This window comes from Schistocerca gregaria, chromosome 1 (genome assembly GCF_023897955.1).
Source record: "Schistocerca gregaria isolate iqSchGreg1 chromosome 1, iqSchGreg1.2, whole genome shotgun sequence".
Taxonomy (NCBI): Eukaryota; Metazoa; Arthropoda; class Insecta; order Orthoptera; family Acrididae; genus Schistocerca; species Schistocerca gregaria.
The window spans coordinates 669,178,896-669,203,257 of NC_064920.1; the positions used below are offsets into that span (position 1 = coordinate 669,178,896).

Here is a 24,362-nt window from a genome sequence, read left to right on the forward strand (position 1 = left end):
AATCAGAACTGATTCAGTACTGATTGATTCTGTAGACTGACGTTCGCCCACACTAAGATTTCATATGAAAATAGGGGAAGAAGTGTCGACAAATTGCATCAAGACTTGTTTATGTATGCAAATTTGTTGGTAAATCATATCATTTGCAGTTAAATTTATTATACTGTCACACACATACTGATACCTCATTCGTGTTTATTCTTGTAAGTGCCATTCATGTATTTGATCTTGAAATACAATAGTGGAAATCAGTATAAAGGCAGGGTTCCTACGAAATAGTAGTGCAATGCCTGAAGCGTACAAGTATCGAATTTATTATGAAAAAGTGAAAGTAACAAAATAAGGCCTTTGCATTTCGTCGATGGAAACCGGTATGAAGGCACTCACTGTTAGTACTATGACCATTCTCCGTTCTTCCTAATTACCTCAAAAATTTTCTCTGGCGTTGGGTTTGTTATGGTTTGTTGTTTCTGCAGTGAAATTGTCGTCCGTTACGATAAATAAGCCTTGAAAAATTTTCCCCAAAGATTTTCCAAGGGGTTCAAATCCGGGCTGTAGGTATGACAGGGCAAGACATCGATATCTTTGTCTTTAAATTAGTTTTTGGTTGCATCAGAAACATGCATATATGCGTTATGTTGTTAAAACATTTGAGTTTCGTCCCCTAGGTCCTCATACATTCTAATCATTTCTGCCTTCAGCATCTTGGTATACACGTCAGAGTTCATTCTAGTGTTGAGCCAAGCAATGCATGATTTACCTTTAGTACAGAAGGCTGCCCAAATCATAACACTTTCCTCACAAAATTTCTGCTCATTCTTACATGCTGGTCTGTTCTCCAATCATGCCAAGTATACTGAAATCCATTCAACCTTATCACTAAAGATCACTTTATACTGTTCTGTAATACCGACATATGTTTTTCAGCAAACTCCAGTATAGCCTGTTTATGTTTGGGTGTTAGAGCAGGTTGCTGCAGTCGTTTTTTGAATACATGATGTTTTTCATGTGACAAAATTTGTAGTATGCGTCTGGCAGTTACTGGCAACTGTAAATCAGGAACAAGGTGAGAAGAATAACGGTTTGTGATCTTTACTTTTGGCGAAAGTAGCCCTTTCGATGCCTCAGATAATTTTGTACTTTGCCCATTTTTCCATATTGTCCATATTGTGCACCCAATCTAACGAAATTATCAGTCCCTGTACTTGAATGGTTCAACTTCTTGTCTATTTGAGGATCATAGATTCCCATTTCCTCGTTGTTGTTGTTGTGGTCTTCAGTCCTGAGACTGGTTTGATGCAGCTCTCCATGCTACTCTATCCTGTGCAAGCTTCTTCATCTCCCAGTACCTACTGCAACCTACATCCTTCTGAATCTGCTTAGTGTAGTCATCTCTTGGTCTCCCTCTACGATTTTTACCCTCCACGCTGCCCTCCAATACACATTTGGTGATCCCATGATGCCTCAGAACATGTACTACCAACCGATCCCTTCTTCTGGTCAAGTTGTGCCACAAACTTCTCTTCTCCCCAACCCGATTCAATACTTCTTCATTAGTTATGTGATCTACCCATCTAATCTTCAGCATTCTTCTGTAGCACAAAATTTCGAAAGCTTCTATTCTCTTCTTGTCCAAACTATTTATCGTCCATGTTTCACATCCATATATGGCTACACTCCATACAAATACTTTCAGAAATGACTTCCTGACACTTAAATCTAGACTCGATGTTAGCAAATTTCTCTTCTTCAGAAACGCTTTCCTTGCCATTGCCAGTCTACATTTCATATCCTCTCTACTTCGACCATCATCAGTTATTTTGCTCCCCAAATAGCAAAACTCCATTACTACTTTAAGTGTCTCATTTCCTAATCTAATTCCCTCAGCATCACCAGACTTAATTCGACTACATTCCATTATCCTCGTTTTGCTTTTGTTGATGTTCATCTTATATCATCATTTCAAGACACCATCCATTCCGTTCAACTGCTCTTCCAAGTCCTTTGCTGTCTCTGACAGAATTACGGTGTCATCGGCGAACCTCAAAGTTTTTATTTCTTCTCCATTGATTTTAATACCTACTCCGAATTTTTCTTTTGTTTCCTTTACTGCTTGCTCAATATACAGGTTGAATAACATCGGAGAGAGACTACAACCCTGTCTCACTCCCTTCCCAACCACTGCTTCTCTTATGTCCCTCGAATCTTATAACTGCCATCTGGTTTCTGTACAAATTGTAAATAGCCTTTCGCTCCCTGTATTTTACCACTGCCACCTTCAGAATTTGAAAGAGAGTATTCCAGTCAACATTGTCAAAAGCTTTCTCTAAGTCTACAAATGCTAGAAACGTTGGTTTGCCCTTCCTTAATCAAGCTTCTAAGATAAGTCGTAGGGTCAGCATTGCCTCACGTGTTCCAACATTTCTACGGAATCCATACTGATCTTACCCGAGGTCGGCTTCTACTAGTTTTTCCATTCGTCTGTAAAGAATTCGCGTTAGTATTTTGCAGCCGTGGCTTATTAAGCTGATAGTTCTGTAATTTTCACATCTGTCAACACCTGCTTTCTTTAGGATTGGAATTATTATATTCTTCTTGAAGTCTGAGGGTATTTCGCCTGTCTCATACATCTTGCTCACCAGATGGTAGAGTTTTGTCAGGACTGGCTCTCCCAAGGCCGTCAGTAGTTCCAATGGAATGTTGTCTACTCCGAGGGCCTTGTTTCGACTCAGGTCTCTCAGTGCTCTGTCAAACTCTTCACGCAGTGTCGTATCTCCCATTTCATCTTCATCTACATACTCTTCCATTTCCATAATATTGTCCTCAAGTACATCGCCCTTGTATAGACCCTCTATGTACTCCTTTCACCTTTCTGCTTTCCCTTCTTTACTTAGAACTGGGTTTCCATCTGAGCTCTTGATGTTCATACAAGTGGTTCTCTTATCTACAAAGGTCTCTTTAATTTTCCTGTAGGCAGTATCTATCTTACCCCTAATGAGATAAGCCTCTACATCCTTACATTTGTCCTCTAGCCATCCCTGCTTAGCCATTTTGCACTTCCTGTCGATCTAGTTTTTGAGACGTCTGTATTCCTTTTTGCCAGCTTCATTTACTGCATTTTTATATTTTCTCCATTCATCAATTAAATTCAATATTTCTTCTGTTACCCAAGGATTTCTATTAGCCCTCGTCTTTTTACCTACTTGATCCTCTGCTGCCTTCACTACTTCATCCCTCAAAAGCTACCCATCCTTCTTCTACTGTATTTCTTTCCCCTATTCCTGTCAATTGCTCCCTTATGCTCTTCCTGAAACTCTGTACAACCTCTGGTTCTTTTAGTTTAACGATATCCTATCTCCTTAAATTCCCACCTTTTTGCAGTTTCTTCAGTTTTAATCTACAGGTCATAACCAATAGATTGTGGTCAGAGTCAACATCTGCCCCTGGAAATGTCTTACAATTTAAAACCTGGTTCCTAAATCTCTGTCTTACCATTATATAATCTATCTGATACCTTTTAGTATCTCCAGGCTTCTTCCATGTATACAGCCTTCTTTTATGATTCTTGAACCAAGTGTTACCTATGATTAAGTTGTGCTCTGTGCAAAATTCTACCAGGCGGCTTCCTCTTTCATTTCTTTGCCTGAGTCCATAATCACCTACTACGTTTCCTTCTCTCCCTTCTCTGCTACCGAATTCCAGTCACCGATGACTATTAAATTTTCATCTCCTTTCACTATCTGAATAATTTCCTTTATTTGATCATACATTTCTTCAATTTCTTCGTCATCTGCAGAGCTAGTTGGCATATAAACTTGTACTACTGTAGGAGGTGTGGGCTTCCTGTCTATCTTGGCCACAATAATGCGTTGACTATGCTGTTTGTAGTAGCTTACCCGCACTCCTATCTTTTAATTCATTATTAAACCGACTTCTGCATTACCCCTATTTGATTTTGTATTTATAACCCTGTATTCGCCTGACCAAAGACTTGCACCTCCTGCCACCGAACTTCACTAATTCCGACTATATCTAACTTTAACCTATTCATTTCCCTTTTTAAATTTTCTAACCTACCTGCCCGATTAAGGGATCTGACATTCCACGCTCCGATCCGTAGAACGCCAGTTTTCTTTCTCCTGATAACGACATCCTCTTGAGTAGTCCCCGCCTGAAGATCCGAAGGCGGGACTATCTTACCTCCGGAATATTTTACCCAAGAGGACGCCATTATCATTTAATCATACAGTAAAGCTGTATGTCCTGTGGAAAAATTTTGGCCTTAGTTTCACCTTGCTTTCAGCCGTTCTCAGTACCAGCACAGCAAGGCCGTTTTGGTTCATGTTACAAGGCCAGATCAGTCACTCATCCAGACTGTTGCCCCTGCAACTACTGAAAAGGCTGCTGCCCCTCTTCAGGAACCACACGTTTGTCTGGCCTCTCAACAGATATCCTTCCGTTGTGGTTGCAGCTACGGTATGGCTATCTGTATCGCTGAGGCACGCAAGCCTCCCCACCAACGGCAAGGTCCATGGTTCAAGGTGGGGGGGGGGGGGGGGGAAGGTGGGGGAACATTTCCTCGTATGAATTGATTTTTGCTTTTTCATGACATGATAATTGTTTTCCGCATGGCTTTGTCACAATCGTGTTTTATCTGCACTACACACAGTCACATATGATGTCTGTTTCCTATGTGTAGTAAAGGCACGTACGCATAGAGCCGACTGCCTTTATACTGACTTTCAGCCTCTACCACTTGAATTATTAATGTCTTGTTATATACTGTACTACAGACGTCAAATGCGATACGATTTGTCTACATATGTCGGTATACTGGATCTCATACTATTGCATATACACTGTACACAAGTATTCTACTAACAGTGTTAATTTTCCTACAACTGACAATGCCTTTATACTGATTTCCGCTACAGTATACGATTATATTTTATATTGTACTGTTGTATATCATTTTCCGGTGTATAAATGTAAAAGTATCATCATCTAAAAGTTACGTAACAGAAATTGTAAAGTTTACAGAAAAAGGAGCTCATCCTGAATGGGCAGTTGCTTTTTGAATGTTATATGATGCCATGCGCAACTAAATTGGAGAATCGCCAGCGTACAGCGGAGCGTACGCGCGTACAGGCCGTCCGAAACAAGTAATGCCAGAGGTCGGACGCACCGAGTCAGCTGTTGTGTACGAGGCGGGAGACAGCGATCGAGCAATGGAATTTGATGTTCATGTTCAGTACCACTTAATATGGCCTCAGGTGGATGGAGGACTATAAATACAGACTTCTGGAAGAGCAGGTCCATACGCTGATGGCCAGAAGAATATATGATTTATACCTGTACGAGCCAAGATTCCACAACACAGGAAAAAGAACAAAATATCCACTAAATACATCGAAAGAGCTGAGCTATTTGCTCCACACCACTATAGCAAAAGGCAATATATTTCCCTTGGTTTAGCTGAATTTGTAACTGCCTGATAATCAATTTTAATTCCTGAAGTGATTTAAAAAAATAATATGTTAAAAGATTGGTCTGTGTTTAACTATTTTGAAGACTGTCATTTTCATGTAAACGAGAAAAGTATTTATTTGTAAAGAGAAGTAAAGTTAAAAGTCATTTACTGCTGCTTCACAGCAATGATCGAGAAAATAACTGTAAAGTCTTTTCGTTTAGTAACGTTGCAGTCACTTCAACGTACTTAAGGCAGACTGCCTGTTCATTTCTTTGAATAGTTTAAAACTTGCTCTGGAAGAATAATTTTATTTCCATCTGCATATGCAGCCCTTGCTAAGTTGTAGAAATGTACATCTGTGGTGATTTTTTCTTGTTAAAACATTAATCTAATAACTGTTTCTCTGAAAGTACGTGTCAAAATTCGATGTTTTTAAATAGTATTTTGCAAAGATAGTCACCACAGTAGAAATTCAAATGGTGGGTACTGGTTTTGGTCTCAGCACGTGTGAAACTTACTCCAATGAAACTATAGAACTCGTGGAGAAAAAACTTCAGATTTATCCAAAAAGGGAAAACAGAATACAACAGATGGACAGTCTACATCTTGTAGTCAATGATCTGGGGACAAAATGTCTCAAACTGTTTACCTACAAATTTTATTGTGCAATAATGTATGAAGAAGTACATATTATTCGTTTAATTGCATCCTGTACTGTGAGTAAAACTAAACCATGTGATATAGTGTACATGCTTTCAGTGCGATAAATATTTCAGTCTCGTATTTCCCGTTCAATCATTTTTAAACGACGCTTTCATCAATATGTCTCGTTTCGCTTACACAATATTTACAACGATGTGCACACATACAACTGGGAAGCGCTTAACAAAACATGATGATAGATGAAATGGGGACTGGGTCAATAGCGGGTTATTTGGAATCAGGTCGTGCCTTTGTGGAGTGTAGATATTCGGTATTTATTAATTGAAAAACTTATGCATGATACATGACACAATAGCGAAACGTTTCACAAAAGTGCAGTCGCTTTTGACTGCATGTGTTCTGCAACCTACAGGTACAGAGAGATTTACAGATTTGAAAGAGTTGCGGTTAAACAACGAGCCACTGTTCATTCCCGTTAGCTTTTAGCATTAAAAACGACAAGTGAAAGTTTTGTGTTACGAAATATGCCAATTAAAAAATCCAGTGGCTTTCGTAACTCCCCATCTCAAGCGGATGTGAGTGGGAGGGACGTGTGGAAGGACAGAAAGACGTTTTCTCGCTGGCAGTTTAGTGTGGCATTGATAATCTACTACGATTAGCGAAATATTTTTTGAGTGTACACAAGAGAAAAAATTAATTATGTCATATAAAATATAAAGTCTAGAACTAATTTTAACAGTCTTTAAAGTTATTTTCAGGGCTGAAGGTTTATCTTGTGATAGTTTCGTATGGTAAACATGTTGCGGAAAGATTCCGCTTTGAGCAAAACGCTGTTTTTTCCCTCAAATACATGTTTTGGCGATATTTCACAATCACAAGCGTGTTCTCTTTATTTCTTTTTCAATGAGACGTGCTATCTGTTGTTAATGTTACCGGCTGTCATCTGGAGTGCAACAGACATTTCAAGACAGTTTTCTGTCTGCTAGTTTTGTGGTTTCAACGTTGGCAACACTGTACTCAAACATGCACTCTTTTACTAGGAGATGATGACCTAATTTAAAAGCGCCTTTTCGATGTCTGACGTTTAGAATTTCTTTCCTGTTTTCCTTGGAAATCACGACGTGGTCCATTTGGTATTCGCCCTGCCTCAGGTTGGGCGCTCTCCACGTGGTTAGTTAGTGTGTAGGTTTTTGAAATTGGGTACTAATAACTCTACGTGTAGCTTCAGTTTGATATAAAAACTTTAAGTATGTGACTCCATGAAGCTACCTCTAATAGTTTTCAAGCTGTAAATAGTCTTCACGGGTTGGCCGCCAGATGAAGTTGTGCAAATACCACACTATTACCTCGGAGCAACTGTCCGACGTCTTCTGCTGGTGGATAGGTACCAATGACGATATCCGCACATCGACGCCCTGTATGTAGAACATGCCCGCGAAGAATGCCCCGGCGCGGAAATCACGCTTGGGCAATGACCTGCAGATCACAATCTTAATTTTCTCGTCGTGATTTAGTAGCAGCCAATGCAGGGTTCCAGGCTGGGCTGTGGTCAGTTGAAATCCCGCATTCCTGTCGATGAGATTATCGGCTGTACGGATATGTATTGCTTCTTTAATGACGTAATCCCAGAAAGATGCCGAAGATAAAACTTCCGTCGTTTCATAAATCATGCGATGTCCTGTATTCAGACAGTGTTCCGCAGTTGCCGACTTTTGCGGTTGACAAAGGCGTGTATGACGCTGATATTCATCGGAGTGTTCTTGTACAGTGCGACATGTCTGGCCTACAGATGCTGCCCCACATTGACAAGGAATCTTGTACACACATTTCCTCAGGCAGAGATCATCATTAACAGAACCAGACAGGTTTCTCAGTTTTGCAGATGATCGAAAAACACACTTAATATCATGTCTTCTGACGACTCTTCCGATTTTTTACGAGATTCCACCAAAGTACAGCAAAAAGGCCAGAGTGGTGGGTGTCTTCGTATCTTCCTTCTGCTCCATAGATTGAACTCGCTGGGGCCAGAACGCATTACGTATCTGTCTCTCAGAATAACCTTTTTGTCTGATCACTGTCTTCAAATATTGTATTTCACTCGACAGGCTTTCAGGATCGGATACCACATGCGTTCTATGAACTAACGTACTAATGCACGACCGCAATGTGCAGGATGATGGCAGCTTGCGGTCTGCAGATATAGATCTGTATGCATCGGCTTGCGGTAGACGCTGTGTCCCAAAGTTTCTTCTGCTTTCCTTCGTACCAAAACAGCAAGAAAAGGTAAAGTATCATCTTTTTCCACTTCCATTGTGAATATTATATTCGGATGGAGCGAATTTATATGCTGAAGAAACGTAGGTAGAGTATCAAGTCCATGTGCCCACATCACAAATGTATCATTCAGATACCGCACAAAACAAGAGCATTTGAGAGCGGCTGGCTGTAGTGCTTTTTCTTCAAAGTCCTCCATAAAACAATTGGCCACCACAGGAGATAAAGGGCTTCCCATGGTGGCACCGTCCACTTGTTCAAAATATTGGTCATGAAATAACAAGTACGTTGAAGTAAGCACGTGCTTAAATAATGCCACTATGTCCTGAAACTTGTTGCTAATGAGCTCTAAAGCGCCCTGCAAGGGCACCTTTGTAAATAAAGACACAACATGGAACCTTACTAAGAGATCCGACGACTGCAATCTAAGAGTTTTCAGGCGACCTATGAAATCTTCAGAGTTTCGAATATGATGGTCGCACTTGCCTACGAGAGGTCCCAATAGTGATGTCAGATATTTTGCATCAAAGTAAGTAGGTGCTCCATGTAACTTACAGTGGGACGGAGAGGCTCCGAGAAATATTGTGGAATTTGCACAACGTCATCTGGCGGCAAACCCGTGAAGACTATTTACAATATATCCGCTCGGAAACCTTGAAGAGCCGCAGTTTTCAAGTCATTTACTACAAACGAAACTTGGAATGAAAACGTACCTATTCGTAATAGATTAACTATCATTTTTGTTAATAGAATGTTCTAATTACAGCACTCGATTACATTCACTGACTAATACAGCTGTACCAAGTTTCAAGACTTCAGCGTAAATAACAATCTCTACAATGAATCATAAAGAGACAGCTCAGAGGTTATGTTGTACTGTGGGTTCCGTTCTAAAAACTCTAGACAGGAAAGTTTAAATGCAGTCTAGCTAAACTTAACTTTAATTATATAAATATTTAGAAGATTGCAAATTGGTAAATGACAAATCTATGAATTAATACGTGTCTGAGGAAGGAGCCATTTAGATGATAGCTGATGTTCCGTTAAGCGGTCCACTTCATCCACATATGTTGCATCGGTCAGGAAACTGAATTGTGAAAGTGATCGGTACAAAACAAAGAACTCAGTAGGCTCTAAAAGCATACCAAAATGGAATACGCTGGAACTAGTGCGAGAACAGTGTTAAAATTTGTTTGTGAGTCAAGGTTATTTGAAGTATTCGTTAATTGCTTCTAACAGGCAATTAAAACGGAATGTAATGATAAGGACGACGTGAAGGTTAAGATTGAACCCGTCTCTGAAGATGAATCCTCAGAATTAGAAATTGAATTTAACAGACAAGGCAGAGGAAAGAAACTGGGGGCGATTACTGTTTTCTAAACTTGAACCGGATGATAAAGAACTGAATCTAATAGTAAAGCACTAAACAGTGACAGTAAAGAACTAAAGGATGAAACGACCTCAAAACTTAATAGCTTAAATTATAACACTGATTCTAACCACCTTGATCTGCAAGTCAAATTAAGGCAAGACCTAACTAAATACCATATTGTTTGCAAAACCGAAATTGGTGAAGTTCGCAAACGTTTCAAAGACGCATATGCTCTTATGGAAGGGAGGTTGTCAGAAGGAATAGGCAATGAATCCAAAGTTTGGTCTAATCGATTTGTAGAACTAAATAATAAAGTAAATGCTTGTCAAAAGGATGTTAAGAAAGGATATTGGTAAAAATATTCTAACAGAGTGGAGGCAGTAGAAATACAAGTAGAGGAACTAAATCCTAGTATTACAGACACAGGAAATAGAGCAACCTTTAGTAGCTCGTACTACCGTATAGCAAGCTGCTTTAGTTGACGCCGCTTTCATCGGGTGTCGTCAGTTGTTAAGTTTTGATCCAGACAAACAAATTCAGCCTTTAGGGTTCTGGAAAGATTTTGAGGATGTTTGGTAAATGCATGATCAGAACGTGAGAAATTTTCTTTCATAAGGGGTCATTTGTCAGGAGATGCTTTGTGATGATCAGCTGATGTAGTGATTAGATGAAAACTCTTCCTGAATTTAAACCTGTATTTCTTAATTATAACCGGTCACACAACAAACAAAACGATGTGTTGAGAGAATTGTGGAGTGGTAAAAAGTCTACTCCAGGTTGTGAATCTGTTAAAGAGTACCCTAGACCGTGGGTTTCACGGTTGTCACATCTGACAGAAAAGATGAAACCAGAAATGATGACCATGGGACTAGAAGGTAAGCTGTGTTGGTACTGACAGAAAATAATCATTTCGTCATGTAGGGATAATATGGATAGGTTCATTGAGTATCTGTTGAGAAACAGGTACTGAACATAGGTTCTCTAACAGCCCTGTAAACAACGGAAATAATGACAGTGGAAACGTGAATGTTAGAAGTACAGAGGTTCAGAATACACAATATAATTATCGTGGTCAAGACCGTAGTAAAGGATGAGGAGGTAGACACATGCCGCGCTTTCGCAATAATTACTATGATGAAGGGAGAAATATGTCATGTACTGCTGAGACAAGACGGAGAGCCGAATGCTGTCTGATTTGATTCTGAATCGAATTATCGCAACAGGCTGTGTGCGGGAAACAAAGTCCCATCTATGAGGAAACGGGTGCTCACCAGGCGGAAACTATTACAGCCATTAACGAAAGCATATATCACTAACTCAGCACACACAAACCGATAATATGGATGATTAAATAGAAACAGACAATACCGACGATGTGCTAAAACACGCACTATATAGTTGAAAGTATTTTGAACACATCATAAAAATGGGTCAAGGAGGAACAAGAAAACGCTACAGATATTGGAGAGGAAAAATTAACTGATTTGAATCAGACGGGGACAAAGATGAGGTAAAGGCTTGTATCTTCGACAAAAATGGCAATATGAGGGCTAAAGTTTCAATAGAGGAGGTAGAGTCACCTTTGAAAGGTTTTGAGGAGGAGGAGTTTTTAGATGAAGGAGGTAGCAATAGTAATGAAGTCAGCGAACCTATTAGCTGCATTGGCTTGCTACAAACTGTAAAAGCTGGCTACAATATTATAAATAGCAATGTTGCACAGGGACACCGTTGCTCAGAGGTAGAGAGTAGTTTAGATGACGTGCAGTAAACGAAAGTAGAGGAGGTCGTCAAGTGCTTTGAATTAAAATTGGTGGACAGTTTGGAAAAGGCAGCTGCAAATGGACTCGTAAATCTTGATGACCCCACAAGTTTAAGAGCAAATGTACTTGCAGCTGGACAAAATAGCTTTAGCTCGAAACAGATTAAAAAGGATTTGTTAGAAGACTTTTATGAGGATCATGTTCAAACTAGAATACTCACCCTATTATAAAAACTAGCATGACAGCAGTAATGGTGCGCCACCTTCTTGTTAGTGGCAGTGAAGCAAGTGCTTTGTTCCAAGCACTCTCTGATTCAGTTCCTAATAAGAACGATCAAACTGTCATGAAAGTACGTGGTTTAAGAGCAATACATGCTACTGGAAAAGTTTTTAGGCTTGTACAGCACGAAGCTTCGATACTGATTGGTATGGCTAACATAATACTAGAGCATCAATTTTTAATTGTGCGTGGTTTAAGTGTTGAAATGTTAACAGATACAGATCTTTTAACGAAATATCAAGGAAACACTGGCTTTGATTAGAACCACTTAGTATTAACTTTACCAGATTCTCGGGTCGTTCCAGGGCCTTTCACTGGAAATTATTTAGGTAGTAATACTGAAGCCTGGGAATTGCCTATTGGAGTAACGAGGAATAAGGGAAGCTTGTAGGAGGATACTGAATTTGCTAATAATGTACAAGATATTAACACTCATAAGAACTACATCCTCGAAGAAATAGAGGCTAAGGGACACTCAGCAGATCAAATTTCAGGTAAAGGAACTTTGAACAGAAAAAGAAGTAATGACGCAAAAACTTCCCCCACTAGCTAGTGTTTGTCAAAACTGAAGAAAAATCTAAGAAAATTCATTGGGAACAAAGAAGTTTATGCATGTTCATCATGGACCATCCAGGATAGTTCATAAGCCTCATGCAAATACATACCGATAGGAAGACCCGAAAAGTAAGAGAGAACTTGATCTATCATTGCAGATCTGAAACCTTTAAAACTAACAGTAACTACGTTCTGTAGGCAATTTGCCACACTTTGGCAGATACACAGTTTGGCGCACTTTGCGGTCCCAGCTGGATGAAATTTTATTTTCCTTTTAAGTTTCATTCTCTTCTTTTATCTTATCTATACTAAGTTCGGTAGGGAGTGCGCCAATATTTGGTGGATACACTGTTTAGCATACTGTGCAGTCCCAGCTGGCTCCAGCTTTCAAGTTACATTCTCTTCTTCTGTCCTATCTATTGTAAATAAGGAATATGTGACTTCACGTTGTGCATATGCTATTAGTTTGTAAGTGACAGTAAATAGAGTCTGTAGGGAGTCTGCCACACTTTGGTGGATACCCAATTTGGCGTACTGTGCGGTCCCAGTTGGATGAAACTTTATTCGCTTTCAAGTTTCATTCTCTTCTTCCGTGATATCTAGAGCAGGTAAGGAATATGTGTCTTCGTGTTGTACACATGCTGTTTCTCATGTCTTCCTAGAGAGTAAATCATACTAAAAATGACTATACCCGAATGATGACTTATAAGAGTACATGAGAAGTAGTTTTCAATAGTAAATTCTAAATTTTAAAATAACAATGGGCACCTATGAGCAGCAATGGTAGAAAAATAATGGTTTAAGTTAACAAATAATAAATAATATTCGGAAAAAGGACTAGTAACAACAAAGCACAGATACTTTACGTTGAGAAAAGTAATTTGAAGCTGAAAATCTCTAATATATGAAGGAGTGAACTGTGCGTAAGACAATAATTTTCATGTTGAAAGTAAGGCTGTCTTTAGGTAAGAGATAGTAATAATCTGATGATACTAGAGACAAGCCAAAGCGTTTTGATGTTAATTAAAGCAGTTATGTGAAAATGGTGTGAAGATCACACCAAAAATATATGTAAAAAATGAAGTCAGTAGGCTGAAGAAGGATAAAAGAGAGAAAGAAGCGTCAGAGTATGTAGGAAAATGAAATATGTGGATAAATGAAAATAGAGAGGTACAGGAGAAATGAAATCAGTAGGCTGGTGTATATGGGTAAAATGGTGGAGAACTGGTGTGCAATTCTGTCACGTCTCGTAAAAAGGGTTGATAAACGCGTAATCTTGCTTAAGGCAGATGGCCAGTTAACAGGTAAATACGGATACTCATAGACACTTACATAGGTAAATGAAAGTGTCAAGAAATACAGATTGTAGATTATTATTATGTTGTAATAAAACACCTGTTTAATGGTGTATCTAACAAGGCAAAGTAGCTACTGTCAAACAAATGACTTCTTTAGCATACTAATCCGTATGGTGACTGAGTCATATGAAGATAGATCTTGCAAAGGCCACTCGATTTTCAAAGTAAAGGAATATCTAAGGTAATGAAGTAAATTGCAAAATAGCACAAAATATGACTATTTAAGAACATACGTTGACTTTCAGAGCATAATAGCTATAGTTGAAAAAGAATTTCAAAGTTCGTGATTCAGACTGAACAATGAGGTGTTTTGCAAAAGCGAAATAGAACAACTTCATGATTTTATGAAGCGGCGATCGCCAGTAATCATTTTGAAAAAGTTAGTAAGAGTTTTACAAACAATAAAAAAGGAAAAATTCTTACTGATAACTTATGAACTGTTTATTTAAATTATAGAAGGAAAATAGAAGATGGACTGTGTTTTGTCGTCTCTTAGAGTTACTCACGGAAGGCAGCCTACAAGCTTCTGGAGAAAGAAGCAACGACATCTACCGCAGTGACTCCTCCCCTTTCCCTTTTGCAACAGAGCATCGTGAAGAAAGCCATACACAGTGACTTCCCACCCTCTGCCTTAATTCGTTTAGTGAAAATGGTTTATAAGCAAACACACAACAATGCCTACATTTGTGATTAAATGAGCGAGCATTGAAAAGCGAAATGTGTGTTTCTCTTTCAGGTAAAGCACTGAAATTCATAACCAAAAATTTAATTTTATAGTAGTCGAAACATTTATTTCATGTTTCTATGTTATTTTATGTACATATTTTTACAAATTATATATATAATTTGGTAGATTTTTACAAATTATGTACATAAAATAACATAGAAACATGAAATGAATTTTTCAACTATTGCAAAATTAATTTTGTGATTTAGAATTTCAGTTCTTTACCTGAAAGAGAAACACATTTAGCTTTTTAGTACTCACTCATATATATATATATATATATATATATATATATATATATATATAAGATTTTTGGAAATTATATACAAAAATAACATAATGGTTAATTTTTTTGAGTTTAGTATTAAGGAAAATTAAGCTGAAATCTGTTCATTTTAAAGTCTTCTACAGTAACATACTTGTTTCTAATTTATCTGTTCAAAAATGTTTTTTCACGAAAATAAATAGAGGATGATTAGCGAAACAATCGCTGTGTCTTTGTAAGAGGAAAAGAGGCGAGCGAGTGTGCTGGGACTTACCGCAGTTGACTACTACCCGTACCACATCACCGCAACACGCCTCTGCTTGGCATACAAAGGTTTGCACCATAACCTAAAAATGAAATTAAAAATTAAAATAACTCTTCCTAACTCTGTCAGTGTATGTATCAGTATACTAATGTTAACCTTGCGAAGTCTAAGAATGTTGTAAAGAATGTGTTTTGCTAGAAATATTACTTTAAGAAAAAATAATGGGTGCTAAATGATGAAGTGAGAAAGCTAAAAATTGTTCAGAATGTACAAATGTACGTCACAATTAAAAGTTACAAGTCCCAACTTGATCTGGACAATATTTTTGTCAAATTTGTCGTTTTTACGAAGAAATTAAAGGCGCTAAATATTATACCCAGAAAGATGAAAATTCCTGTATAGCCTCAGTTTGTTATAAAAACTTTCCCTTTGTGATCGCATGAAGATAACTCTAATAGTTTTTCAGTTATTTACTAAAAATGAAATTTGGGATGAAAATGTCCCTATCCATAATAGATTAAATATTATTTATATTTAGGCAACGGCCTTGCCGGTTCCCGTGAGATCACCGAAGTTAAGCGCTGTCGGGCGTGGGCGGCACTCGGATGGGTGACCATCCAGGCCGACATGCGCTGTTGCCATTTGTCGGGGTGCAATCAGCCTCGTGATGCCAATTGAGGAGCTACTCGACCGAATAGTAGCGTCTCCGGTCACAGAAAACCATCATAACGACCGGGAGAACGGTGTGCTGACCACACGCCCCTCCTATCCCCATCCTCAACTGAGGATGACACGGCGGACGGATGGTCCCGATGGGCCACTTGAGGCCTGAAGACGGAATGATTTTTTGTGCATTATTTATATTTATTAATAGAATATTCTAATTATATTAATTAAATAATACAGCTATACCAAGTTTCAGGACTTTAGTGTAAATAACAATCATTACAACCAGTCTTAAAGAGACACTTTCAGTGGTCATATTCTACTGTCGGAACCATTCTAAAAATTCTAACTGGCAAAGTTTAAATGCAGTCGACTTAAAACTTTTTCATTAACTAAAGCAAACTTAACTTTAATTATATAAAAATTAAGAAGATTGTAAACTGTTAAACGACAGAATTATTAATTAATTGGTGTCTGAGAAAAGGGCCATTTAGGTGCTGCTACCTGTGCCTATAGCGGTTGATAGCAGATGTTTTGTTCTGCTGTCCGCTGCGTGCATATATCCGACGGCTACTCAGAAAGTAAGTCCCGATCAGTCGCGAAACGGAAAACTACTGTGAAAATCCTATGAAGCATTGCACAGATGTCTTGGCAATGTCTCAGGTATGCCTGTCGGTCGCGTCACGTCACTCTTTTCTATTCTGTTAAGGTGCTTAGAAAATAATGTCTCCCGCCAAATACAAGGGGTTGGGTGAGAAATTTCGCGCGAAGCTGCGCTGCCCACATAACTGTCATGCTTTTCCTTGTTCAACACATTTCTCAGCAGCATTCTGTAGCGGCAATGAAGATGCTCCTGCTGAGTTTTCGATGAGAAGTGTTTGATCACCCACAATACAGCCTGTAAATGGTTCCCTCTGGGTTTCATGTCTCCCCACATGAACCGCTGGCATAGACGACGAGTTGCAGACCAGTGTAGAGAACTGGTGGAAAGCACTGGCGGCTGCCTTCTATGACGAGGGTACTGGAAAGGTGGTACAATGCTACAACAAATATCTATGTCGGCGCGGCGACTGTTTAGATAAGTAGCTGTTTCTGACGAGGCAGCCCACCGAAACTTATTTTCCAAATACCTCTCGTACATGCAGCTAGAGAGGGAGTGAGAAGAGGCACTTCGCACCTAAGATACCAGCCTGCGCGCCTCAGACAAAACGCGTGCGTACGTTGTGCCTCAGATGACGTCACAGCTGGATAGTTCCAAAAGCGTAGTCGATAAGATAGGAAGTGAACTCGCGAGGAGTATACGCCGTCCTTGATCGCTTAGATTTCGTGGAAGTAACTGTTCGTGCGCGGCCCTTGATGTTGACAAAACTGCGTGGAAAGTGGCGAGATTATTTTCAACTTTTAAGACGAGCAGTTATCTTTTGGAGGTTACAAGTAAGGGCGGTAGACTATTTTATCTGGAACTTCCCGTAGAGGTTGCCTCTGAACTGCTAATAGTGCTATTTCCAGTGGGGACAATAATATTATTATCAGGAATATTATAATATTTTGTGTATGTGAACTTTAACGGAATGTATCAGTTAATTAGAACTCAAAACTTTTATTTATAGCCATAGTTCCCTATCCCGCTGAATAAACAGCAAATAGGAACATCATCTTTCAAGTGAGTACAATGAGTAATGTGGACTTGCAGACTGGAAAATATGGTCAATATGTTCTCCATCGCTATCTGGCTGACCGCACAAATAGTTTTCAGGCACTTGTAAACGGCGGAGAACGTTACTCATAAAATTACCCGCCACCCAACTCCACGTTTTTCAATGTTATAGTCCGATTTAAGAAGACGTGTCACTCTACATACTTATTTTATTTAATAATTATAATTTTTCACAGCCGCAGTGTGTGAAATTACTCCATTGCCATTCTGCGTCCATGCCCATTGATACGTTACAACTGGACATGAAAATCGAAATAAGTAGATGTACTGAACTAACTCAGTAGCGACAAAGAAGCCATGTGAAGCAGAAAGTAATCTCAAAAGGAACTAGTTCGGTTGTTCAGGACAGATGCAGAACAGTCTTGATAGACCTCATTAAGCTCTGTCATGCTCAAAGTTCCGTATTCACACACACACACACACATACATACATACAAACACACACACACACACACACACACACACACACACACACACACACACGCTCGCGCGCGCGCACACACACGTACAGGTGGGGAACAGTTCCTCACAGTCATTTAAATACAGCAGCTGCCCTGCTCACGGTCTGGAACCAATAGTCAGCTGAGAGTTTCAGTGTGGTCCTGCAAAAGGACAAGGACAAGATGTCCTCAATAAATGGTTTGTGTAAGAACCGATAGCCGGCCGCTATGACCGAGCGGTTCTAGGCGGTTCAGTCCAAACCGCGCTGCTGCTACGGTCGCTGGTTCGAATCTTGCCTCGGGCATGAATGTGTGTATTGTCCTTAGGTTAGTTAGGTTTAAGTAGTTCTATGTCTAGGGGACTGATGACCTCAGATGTTAAGTCCCATAGTGCTTAGAGTCATTTGAACCATTTGAGAACAGATAGACGTGTTCTGGCCGCAGTGCACAAGGGCAGAGACATACCAAAATCTTTCGAAAAGATCGACAACAGAAGAACAGACTCAAAGAGAAATGCAAGTGAGCTGGAACATATCAAAGAATATTTTAAAAGTTCATAATTGGAGATAATAATACCAGAGACCCGTCTATCCAGTGACGTCAGCCAGAAAACTTCGGAAGAGACCTTTTAAAGGGAGACAGAAGAATATGACAAGCTGATACATGCTGAATACGGCATTATTTGCCTGCTGACTTGGATTATCTTCTTAGATCAAACAGATAGCGACTGATCTTTGTATACATTGAGATATGCAACACTTTCGTCTGCACTATGATGCAGCTGAGTGACAAACGATCCTCACTGCCGCATCTGCCATTCACAGTTAGCATGAGTGGCCAGTTTCATTGTCTTAGACGTACTTCCTCTGTTGAAATGACACCTATGGTCTAGGAATAGTGTTTTGGACTATAAATAAAAATTCAGTGTTATCCATTAGGGAACTAAGGTAATGATTGTTGTGTTTTTAAAGTAATGTTTGTTGATATGGTCGAAATCCATCCGTTATTACTGTATAAATAATAGCTTCCCGGGTCCTCGGTTCAATACAAGACACTGCATAAATTTTGATTAATGGCGGCGTACGAGTCACTCTCATGCTGCCTTGTGGAAAAGGACGGAGGATCGGATAAGATTTCAAGGCAAGCTCTTGCCCCTGGGGTTTGAATCTGCCCCTAAATGAGGTAGAATAAGCAATGATGTACGACATGAAGATGCAGAAGGCAATTGAAACAACTGCATTAGATACACATAATGTTTATTCACAGGACGTGTGGTCTGTAACTGCAAGAGTTGGCAAAAGATTTCCGATTAACCTCCATGTGGATCTCCAGTAGGTAACTGTATAACTAACAAAAGCGTTTATGTTTTATCATACAGAAAGACAAATTCCGTCTTTTGCAACTGAATTTATTTGTGCCTAGTCAAGTTAGGCATATTAAGTGGTCTATAATACAAATAACATTATTTAATTATATATACGAGGGGCGCTTGAAAAGTCCATGCAAAGTCCTAGAGATAGCACCACCGGCGCGTATCGAGGTCATGTTTAGTTAGTAGCATCTCTGGAAAGAACGCACACCAAGTTTCAGCCCAGTGATCACTATACAACCTGGATGTAAAAGTTTGGTCTCTGAATTCAGAACTGCACCGTGTTTGCAAGTACACGGGCTTTGCATCGTCCATCATATATATGTTTGGCAAACACATTTCAATCGGTCTGCATGCGACAAAGAATTGCAGACTGATTCCTTGTTTTGAACTTTATGTCAACATATGAAGTAATAGGCTTATGAGGGAGAGGAATTGAAAAGTATTTTATTTTCGTGTTCTAGTGACATTTCCTAGCAGCCGTGTTGTAGTTTGGTAAGAAACGAAATGTGAGCATCTATGGTTGGCACCATAGAATGGCTGAAGTTCAACATCCAGGTAGCATAGAGATCACAGTTTCAGCCATATTGGTCTATTTCTTTGTGTTTGGCATTCGTGTGGATCAAGGAAGTCGAGTCATTGTCAAAAAATGGACGAAAAAGAATTTTATATGTTGATTAAACATTACTTTAAGAAAGCCAAAACGCGTCAGGAGACTAGAGAGAAGCTTGATAAACTTTATGATGACTCTGCACCTTCGATTAGAACAGGTTATAAGTGCTTTCAAAATTTTCGGAGTGGCCATTGGACACGAGTGATGCTGAATATTCCGGACGCCCTGTGGAGTTTACAACTCCAGAAATCATTGATAAAATCCGTGATACGTTGATGGATGACAGAAGAGTTAAGGTGCGTGAGATTGTTAGTGATATGGGCATTTCAAATGAATGGGTACATAATGCTTTGCATAAACAATTGGATATGAGAAAGCTATCCACCAAGATGGGTTCCGCGATTGCTCACGTTTGACCAAAAACGTAATCGTGTGAAGTGTTGCAAGGATGGTTTGCAGCTGTTCAGGAAGAATCCGCAGGATCTTAAGCGTCGTTTCGTCACTGTGGATGAAACATGGACACATTAATATACTCCTGAAACCAAACAACAATCTAAACAATGGGTTACCAAGGGGAATCTGCACCAAAAAAGAAGAATACCGTTCCATAGGCCGGAAAGGTTATGGCGACTGTCTTCTGGGATTCGCTAGGGATAATCCTCATCGACTATCTGGGAAAGGGTAAAACTATTACAGGTGCATATTATTCTTCGTTATTGGACCGTTTGAAAATCTAGCTGCAAGAAAAAAGCCGGCGATTGGACCGCAAAAAAGTCATTTTCTATCACGACAACGCATCAGCACACACCTCAGCAGTTGTGGTGGCAAAATTAATGGAAATAGGATTCCAACTCGTTACACATCCCCCGTATTCTCCAGACTTGGCTCCCTCGAACTACTATTTGTTCCCGAATTTGAATAAATGGCTGGCGGGACAAAGATTTTATTCAAATGAGGAGATGATTGCAGCAACTAATACGTATTTTGCAGACTTGGACAATTCCGGTTATTCGGAAGGGATCAACAAATTAGAACACCGGTGGACGAAGTGTATACGTCTAAAAGGAGACTATGTCGATAAATTAAAAAGGTTTACCCCAAACACGTAAGTAGTTTTTATTTTGGTACTGACTTTTCAAACGCCCCCCGTATTTTGATGTGAAATTGGTAGTCATTCTTTGGCAACTAATTTTAAATCTATCTATTTCTGTTTACAATTATATGGATGTGTATTCCTTCGATTAATTTCATGTAGTATTCATGCATCCTACTGTTGTTCTATTTCTGCTAAATGCACATTGTATAGATTTCTTCCAATACACAGAGTGGACCAGGGTGCTGAGGTAGGGATGGGGGATGGCTGTATGTGGCGCACTGTGTATGTTTGTGTAAATTTTTTTTTTGCCTTTTCCTCACAAACTCAGCGCAAAGAACATGTAACGACACTGAAGTGTAAATGTAGCCATTCCACATATGTAGAACATCTAATAAAAGAAAATCAGCATTACAGTGGGTTAAAAGCAGGCATGGCATTCTTATATCATAACAACAAAAGAAAGTGAATGCTCACTCTACAGGAAGAAATTTCGTACAGCACGCCGTAAAAACGAAAATATTCTCAATGATCAAAAATGGAGTAACAGATGACCAATATCCCAAGTAATTTACTGTTTATCATAAAAATAAAAAAGAAATTACACTATTTCAGGAACTTTACAGGCCTCATACAGATATTATTTTACGAATATAGACTGGAGAGTGAAAATTCGTACCTCCGCTGAGAATCAAACCCGGGTCTCTTTCTCATTAGGCAGGTGCCTTGGCTATTTGGTACAGCAGTTCACCCATCTAAGCGCATCACCCTGGCATGCCTCACTCCCCGATCAAAATGCTCACCGCCGCCCCATTGTACTACTATATATATAAAATCATAACTGAATGAGACCAGTAAAGTATCTGAAATGTGTCATTTCATTTGTATAAGACCTGCACATGAGCTTCAGGCTGGATCCCCCATTTACGTTCAATGCTGAGGCGCTATTCCAGAAAATGGAAAGCCTTAGACATTCGGTTCATTGGTAAGGCAGAATTTAAAGTAGACTGGGGTGACAGTGAGAATTTAGATCGAGATGAGAGACGTGCCAAAGTAATACATGCAGTTGTGTGAACCGCTATGCCAAGGTGGCCAAATGGCTAACGCAACTGCATAGTAAGCAGGAGACCTGGATTCGATACTAGGCCTTGATACAAATTTCCACTCGTCGCTTCAGTCTATATATATAAAAAAATTAAAAAAAGTTACACACACACACACACACATACATATACACAGTGCCCCACCACCCACCTTCCCCCATCTCCATCCCACCATTCCAACACCTCAATCCACCCTCCCTTCTACAACTCCCATGATCCCTCAGTCAGCTCTAAAGCATGTGCAGTGCGCTACAGTGTAGGTAATGTAAAAGGAAATGTTTGTTGGAAGAGAGCTGTACTGTGTGCATTTAGCACATGTAGAACAACAAATCGATGCATGAATAGGACGTATAATTCCTCAACCTATCGTGTAAATAATTAAATGTTACTTGTTCCATACGATTTGTGGATCAGCACAATTTGTAATATTGTTGATCCGCTACTTACAGAGTGATGCATGACTGGGGAGAGAAACGTATTTCAATCCTTGTATTAGTGCAGAAGAACAGTCTTCCTTTAAATGGATCCGACTTCGAAAACTAAATCCGGGAAAGAAACGCAGGTTCTTTTATTGATCATGTAGTAGATAGACATTTAAGGATGCATCAATGGCTGGCGATAAATAGTATCACCGTTTTAGTAACACTAATGTCGTTTTCGCCTCCAGTCAAGCTTTTGTAAAATGCATTCAAAAAGGAGGTTAGGACAGGAAACATTAATAAATTACTCTATGTTAATTCAAATCTAAATCAAATGTAATTACTCTACGTTGTACAACAGCATCACCTTCTGACATCAGTGCAGACAGATAAGGCGCCAAGAGACAACTGGTACATGAAGTAAAAGTAATCCTTTTCAAATGTTTTCAGACAAAAACACAAGGAAATATTCACAGACAATATAATGTCTACGGTACCTGAGACTTTGAGAAGCTGTGGATTCATTTCTCTTAATTTGTAATGTCCTATTATGTACGTGAAATGAATGTAATTAAAAAAACGTATCCAAACAGTTGTAAACAGAAAAGGCTAAATCTAAAATGAGGTGCCGAAGAAACACAAGAAATCACATATCAAAATACACTCCTGGAAATTGAAATAAGAACACCGTGAATTCATTGTCCCAGGAAGGGGAAACTTTATTGACACATTCCTGGGGTCAGATACATCACATGATCACACTGACAGAACCACAGGCACATAGACACAGACAACAGAGCATGCACAATGTCGGCATTAGTACAGTGTGTATCCACCTTTCGCAGCAGTGCAGGCTGCTATTCTCCCATGGAGACGATCATAGAGATGCTGGATGTAGTCCTGTGGAACGGCTTGCCATGCCATTTCCACCTGGCGCCTCAGTTGGACCAGCGTTCGTGCTGGACGTGCAGACCGCGTGAGACGACGCTTCATCCAGTCCCAAACATGCTCAATGGGGGACAGATCCGGAGATCTTGCTGGCCAGGGTAGTTGACTTACACCTTCTAGAGCACGTTGGGTGGCACGGGATACATGCGGACGTGCATTGTCCTGTTGGAATAGCAAGTTCCCTTGCCGGTCTAGGAATGGTAGAACGATGCGTTCGATGACGGTTTGGATGTACCGTGCACTATTCAGTGTCCCCTCGACGATCATCAGAGGTGTACGGCCAGTGTAGGAGATCGCTCCCCACACCATGTTGCCGGGTGTTGGCCCTGTGTGCCTCGGTCGTATGCAGTCTTGATTGTGGCGCTCACCTGCACGGCGCCAAACACGCATACGACCATCATTGGCACCAAGGCAGAAGCGACTCTCATCGCTGAAGACGACACGTCTCCATTCGTCCCTCCATTCACGCCTGTCGCGACACCACTGGAGGCGGGCTGCACGATGTTGGGGCGTGAGCGGAAGACGGCCTAACGGTGTGCGGGACCGTAGCCCAGCTTCATGGAGACGGTTGCGAATGGTCCTCGCCGATACCCCAGGAGCAACAGTGTCCCTAATTTGCTGGGAAGCGGCGGTGCGGTCCCCTACGGCACTGCGTAGGATCCTACGGTCTTGGCGTGCATCCGTGCGTCGCTGCGGTCCGGTCCCAGGTCAACGGGCACGTGCACCTTCCGCCGACCACTGGCGACAACATCGATGTACTGTGGAGACCTCACGCCCCACGTGTTGAGCAATTCGGCGGTACGTCCACCCGGCCTCCCGCATGCCCACTATACGCCCTCGCTCAAAGTCCGTCAACTGCACATACGGTTCACGTCCACGCTGTCGCGGCATGCTACCAGTGTTAAGGACTGCGATGGAGCTCCGTATGCCACGGCAAACTGGCTGACACTGACGGCGGCGGTGCACAAATGCTGCGCAGCTAGCGCCAGTCGCCGGCCAACACCGC

At 40.2% G+C, this 24,362-nt stretch overlaps 1 long non-coding RNA gene across 1 annotated transcript in view; it reads right to left on the reverse strand.

Moving 5' to 3' along the window:
* LOC126362556 (uncharacterized) overlaps positions 1-24,362 on the reverse strand; it is a 427,566-nt gene that overhangs the window by 271,703 nt on the left and 131,501 nt on the right. The window contains exon 2 of the long non-coding RNA XR_007566239.1: positions 14,998-15,070. This is a non-coding gene — a long non-coding RNA (uncharacterized LOC126362556). The remainder of the gene's footprint in view (positions 1-14,997; positions 15,071-24,362) is intronic.